Source organism: Capricornis sumatraensis, chromosome 7 (genome assembly GCF_032405125.1).
Source record: "Capricornis sumatraensis isolate serow.1 chromosome 7, serow.2, whole genome shotgun sequence".
NCBI lineage: Eukaryota > Metazoa > Chordata > Mammalia > Artiodactyla > Bovidae > Capricornis > Capricornis sumatraensis.
This window is the reverse complement of record NC_091075.1, coordinates 73459336-73465674: the sequence shown is the minus strand read 5'-3', so window position 1 is coordinate 73465674 and position 6339 is coordinate 73459336. Positions and strand designations below refer to the sequence as shown.

At 42.1% G+C, this 6339-nt stretch overlaps 1 non-coding gene across 1 annotated transcript; it reads left to right on the top strand.

Moving 5' to 3' along the window:
* The first annotated feature begins 5938 nt into the window (after positions 1-5938).
* Positions 5939-6045, top strand: LOC138082489 (U6 spliceosomal RNA). Its single transcript, XR_011145116.1, has one exon. It is a non-coding gene; the product is annotated as a U6 spliceosomal RNA (small nuclear RNA).
* Positions 6046-6339: the final 294 nt, after the last annotated feature.

The following is a 6339-nucleotide window of genomic DNA, read 5'->3' as shown; positions in this document are numbered from 1 at the left end:
TCTTCTTTTAGTTCATCACTCTGAATAGATCATGATACATTTCTATACCTTCTCCCCCGCCCCTACCTCTGCTGTCTAATATGGTTGGCAAATTGCCTTGAGGACCTGTCATGAAGACAGAAAAAAAGATCCTCATTCTTCCCTTATCACCTCATTTATCAGTAAATTTCAGCATTCTGCCCAGCTTTCACTCTTGTAGTCTCTTGTAGTCTTCGGCACTGCAGGAGAGCTTATTGCTTCTCTGACTGATGAACAAGACAAGAAAATGTCATGCCGGGAACCATTCCTGAGTCAGAACTTACAGAATTGGCAATGTTCACTTTAAAAGAAAGTACCAATAAGTATTAATTTCGGATGACATATATTAGAGCAAGTTTAATAGAGTTTTTAGATAAACATATATTAGGGATTCCAATTTCATTGTTTCTCTGTTTCATGGTGATAAACATTTCAATTAGCTCTGCAGTCACTCAGACCCGAGTAGCCTGAAAGACAGAGAAATAACCTTGATCGTTGATTGTCTACAATATGCCAAGCATTGAACTATTCACTCCACATATACTATCTCATTAAATCCTTGTCATGGCCCTTATGTTAGGTGCGATCATCACCAGGTTACAAGTGAAGACTGGCAGTTAAAATTTGAAGCCCCAGGAGGCAAGGTCATGCCAGGATTAGATCTTGTCTACTTATATCTTGAGGACATGCTCATATTTGGGATGGGAATCAGGATGGAATCCTGATGGAAGGCAGTGCACCGACTTGTCTTCTGATAAATCAAAACCAAAGAAAAGATACATGTGAAGGTAGTCTGGTACCTTTACGTGTCTTAGTTTTTTAAATATAATTTTACTTATGTTTGGCTGTGCTGGGTCTTTGTTGCTGCATGACCTTTTCTCTAGTTGAGGTGCTTGAGCTTCTCATTGTAGTGGCTTCTTCTGTTGCAGAGCCAGGCTCTTGGGCATGCGGGCTCCAGTAGTTGCATTTCCCAGCTCTAGAGCATGGCTCAGTGGTTGTGGCGCACAGGCTTAGTTACTCCGCAGCATGTGGGATCTTCCTAGACCAGGGATTGAACCTGTGTCTGCCGTATTGGCAGGTGGATTTGTTACCACTGAGCCACCAGGAGAAGACTGTCTCAGTTAATATATGGTTGCCTTCAGGATTCCCATCTTTCAGGCAGCTTTATCTATAAATTAAAACCATTTTGATTAAATGTAAAAGCTTGGTGTAACAATAAACATCGGATTGCCAGAGGGAAGAAAGTGTGTTACTTACTAGCTGTATGGTCTCATGCAGATTACTTAACTGCTTTGAGTCTCCCTTTCCTCAGCCTGATGAGGATTAAATGATGTATGTATATAAGACATCCACCGTACTGCCTGATAAGTGGAAAGTGTTCAATAAAGGTAATTATTTTCCTATGATGATGCTGGGGATAGGGAAGTTAAATTTATAGCATGTTGAATGATTCAGAGATTGCTAATTAACTTACCATTGACAAACTGGATGGAAGCGTCCAGTGGAATTTTCTGCCATCCCTGGTCCCCTGGATTTGAAGACTGGCATAAGGACTCAGCATGAGGAACAAATTGCTGGATAACAAGTGCTTGGGAAGACCGAAGTGTGACAGAGTCAGGATTCAGAAAAACTCACTGGTCAGAGACGCAAATAAATTAATTTGATTTTTCTGCACATATTTTGGGACGGGGTACCACAGTTTAGCATAACTTTACATTGGTTTACAAATATCAGTTTGCCCCAAATCAGCTAACCAGTGATCAATTTGTTAAGAATCAGTTTGTCGGATACTTGGTTTACCTAATAATTAATTCATCAAGTTCTATGTATATGTATGACTGAGTCCTTTCACTCTTTACTTGAAACTATCACAACATTGTTTGTTAATCAGCTATACTGCAGTAAAAAATAAAAAGTTAAAAAATTATTAAAAAATAATGGAAGAAATAGCACCAGGGGATGGGGTATAGAAGAACTCTTTTCTTTCTCTGCAGTGTTCCTGTAAATCTAAAGCTGTTCTAAAAAATAAAATCTTGAAAAAGTGAAAAGAAATTATCAATAAGCCCCCAAATTTAAAAAATTATCTACAAAGTTTACCTCAATTTGCAGTGACAATTTCTGTGAAGTTGTAATGGATTGGTTTTCACTCTATCTTCATAAAAGAATTTTATGGAAACTTCAATTTTTTAGAAATTGATGGACATAGGCTTACATTTCCCATGAATACATTTAATCATTTTCAATGATTCATTCAAATTCATCAGTTTTAGCATAAAATTATAATATTTATTTGCCATTTATATGTAAATTCTTTAAAGGGATCCAAACTAATCACACTGATGTGAAATGCTGAATTTTTCTTTTTGACTGCTAGAAATACTAGATGAATGCTCATATGCCCATTGAGGTATTGTGAAGTGACATTCAAAGCAATCAGAAGAACTTAAAGGTGGCTGGAGCAATTCCATTATATTAAGAATGTTAGTTTCATCAGGACAAGAATTTCTGTCTATTTTGTTCATTGCTTCATCTCCAGTGTTTAGAACAATGTCCAGACAGTGGTAGGTACTCAGTATCTGTGGAATGCAATGATAAAATCTATCATTTGGTAGATAGAACTTTAGCCAATTGACTCTCTGCAAATTGATTTTTGGCATTTTAGCTTGCTTTCCTAGGCATCTGCAAGAGCAAAACACCTTAAGGACTTTTGTTGACTGCATTTTCAGGGTATGTTGGGGTTTCCAAAGAGGTGAGGAAATTTTAAGTTGTATAACTAGGTGAGTATGGGGAGATAAAGAAGGGAGGGTTCCCACTGTCTCCAAGTTGATGAGACCAACTTAATTCTAACTTGACAGTGCCTGCGATGGCCTTACTTACAGAATGGCTGGCAAACTGGAACTAGCTGGACTGGAGAAGATGTAAGGGGCTAAGCAAGGGGGCTCTCTTTTCATATATGAAGAGGTGTCCATGGAGAGCATTCTGACGTTCTTCTGTGTTTCCAAATGGCAATTAGACCAATGGATAAAAACCATGAGAACGGCAGACCCTGGGTCATCTGATGTCTAATGCTCTTTCCTTTGTGCCTCCCAGGGTCTTCCTTTTGGGTAGTAAGCAGAGACTGTTCTGTGAGGTTGTTGGAAAGGAGTTAAGGAGTTATAAGAGTTGAGGATCAGAGTACCAATTAACTCAGCTGGTCTCCAAGTTCCCTTTCTGCCCAGAATATTACAGACAAAGAAGTTGAGTGCTTGAATAAGACAGACCCGTGTTTGTATCCTGGCTCCACCATGTAGTAGCTAAATGATCACGTACAAGGTACATGCACAAGGCTCTCTGAGCCTCCGTTTCCTCAATCATGCAATGGAGATAACAACAGTACAGACCTCAAAAGGTTGTGGTGAGTATTAAATAAAGTAATAGATGTAAAGCATTTAGTACAGTGCCTGGCACCTAAGTGCTCAACAAGTGCCTGGCACCTAAGTGCTCAACAAGTGCCTTACTTATTGCTATGAATCAATGAAAAAGAATGTACTAGGTCTTCTTTTTTCAAGAGATGATAATCAAGGTTTCAGTCTCCAATGTTAAAGTAGACACTTCTAAGAGCTCAACAAGTTCTTCTCAGGGTAGGGAAGTTATTTTCTGTTTTCAAAAGAGCTGCTTCCACAGATGACGCCCAACTGTATACATAACACTTCAGTCCTTGCTGTGGATTCCAGACTTCTGCTTTGTTCAGGGGTCTGGGCGGAATGGAGACAGGAAGAGGCTCTGAGACACACTGGCCGAGGAGCAGGAGTCCAGGCCAGGTCAAGCAGGGAAGTAGCCCCGTGAGTCACAGGCTGGAAAACTCCAGCAGGGCCCCTCTGGCTCCAGGCTTCTCTCACTGGGAGACATTTCCTGCTCTTTGCGCTCTGCCGACCCCCCTCCCCCAGGAGTTCCTTAAGACAAGGTCTCTCACTGAATTGTTATAACCCAGGGGAAGGAGTGTTTTTAGTGTCTGCCAAGGCCAGGAATCTCCCAAGACTTGTGGTAACTGTGTGAAAAAAGTTGGTTCTCCGGTTGGAGCCCACCTTGCCATCTTGGCAAAAGGAAGGCATTAGTGTTAACTGGTTTCCTCACGGGTTAGAGGGATTAGCTCCTAAGTGAGTTTAAAAGCCATGTGTTAGTGCTTCCACAGCACCCCAGGAACAGGCAGAGGCTTCACTGTGATTTTTGCATGAGGTGCTCATGAATCCCCCAGACTTTGACAGCACAGGAAATCACCTGGGGAGAGGAGCTGATGTGGGCCACCCCGGCCCTGAGTGGCCTTCGACAGGTTTATGGAGGACAGAAGGCAGGGAAGAAGCTCCTCCCTTGGCTTGGGGCTCTGAGCTGGTTCAGGTTGTGACTCTATTCAGTCCCCTGCAGCCTGATGAGGCCCCAGACTCTCTTGGGGTCATTTGGAAGCAGCCCAGGCCCTCTAACATATGGCCCTGATAAGGATCTCACTCTCCAAGATAAGGAGTTGTTTAGGGGAATCTGAGGAAGCCCGGAGTTTGTTTCCATAAAGCTGCACAATGTAAAGTGTAATCCCTACGCAGATGCAATTAGCTGTTAAACATATTAAGTTGTGAGGAAGGGGTGCTCTGCTGGCTCATAAATGAATGTGCGTCTGTCCCAGGGGGACTGAGGGCAGGTATCTTTTCCTGTCAGATCATTAGAATGGTGACAGATAATGGATCAAGAGGCTGAACTTTCCGCAGTTTCAGCAACCATGAAGCCCCTGAGGAGGAAGGACCTGGGGCAGCCACAGCCACCAAGGACCGATTTGTTTCCCTTATATTGGCAGGGTGAGAGTCATCTCTGAGAGAGGCTTTGAAGTCCCATCACTGTTCCATGTGGCAGCCAGCTTGCTCAGTGTCTCCTGCTAACACAGGCTTTGGCACTGTGGCATTAGGTTGCCAGGTGAAGTTCGAGTGTCCTCCAAAATGGCCAGGTGTGGATGCCTGGCAAGGACATTAAATCTGAATCTGGGCACTTCTTGGTGGTCCAATGGCTAAGACTCCATGGTCCCAATGCAGGGGGCTCAGAGTCCATCCCTGGTTAGGGAACTAGATCCTGCATGCTGCAACTAAGGGTTCATGTATTGCAAGTAAGACCTGGCACAGTCAAATAAATAAATAAAAAATAAATGTTAAAAAAAAAGTTCCCTTATGCTAAAGAAATAAAATAAAGCTGCATCTGTTGGAAGGAGATTCAAAGTCTCATTTCTGGGCAAGTAGCTACTAAATGGCCCTCCCCTCAAGTACCAATGGCACCTCCTCATAACCTCCACTGATTTCATAGAAATAACAGAAACAATATTAATCAATAAATTATTAGGAACTTAGTCTGTGCTAGGCTGGGTACAAGTGAAGTGAGTGAAGTTGCTCAGTCGTGTCTGACTCTTTGTGACCCCATGGACTATAGCCCACCAGGCGCCTCCATCCATGGGATTCTCCAGGCAAGAGTACTGGAGTGGGTTGCCATTTCCTTCTCCAGGGGATCTTCCCTACCCAAGGATCAAACCTGGGTCTCCCACATTGTAGGCAGACGCTTTACCGTCTGAGCCACCTGACGGTACAAAGGCTGGTTACAAAGTAGTTTATAAAAACATAGTTTTCATAACAAGCCTAAGAGCCAGGTACTAATATCACCAGTTCATAGATGAGAAAATAGAAGTTTTGGCAGGTTCACTGATTTGTACAAAACTGTACAGTTAGGAAGAAATAATGGGTTTAGGTTTTAATCCCAGAAGATGATTCAAGTGCTGAAACTCACAGTAAATATTTTAGGACCCATTAGAAACATCTTCCACTAGGCTTGTGGAGAAATTTGCAATTCCTCAGACTCCAGTTGGTATCAAGACCAACCCAAAATAAGATGTATTACAAAAATATGTTGTAGAGTGCTCGCTTCAGCAGCATATATACTAAAATTGGAACAATACAGAGAAGATTAGTATGGCCCCTGCACAAGGATGACACGCAAATTTATGAAGTGTTCCATATTTTTGGATGAAACTGGAGCCTATTATACAGAGTGAAGTAAGTCAGAAAGAAAAACACCAATACAATATATTAACGCATATGTATGGAATTTAGAAAGATGGTAACACTGACCCTATAGGCTAGACAGCAAAAGAAACACAGATGTAAAGAACAGACTTTTGGACTCTGTGGGAGAAGGCGAGGGTGGGATGATTTGAGAAAATAGCATTGAAACATGTATGTTATCATATGTGAAAGAGATCACCAGTCCAGGTTCGATACATGAGACAGGATGCTCAGGGCTGGTGCACTGGGATGA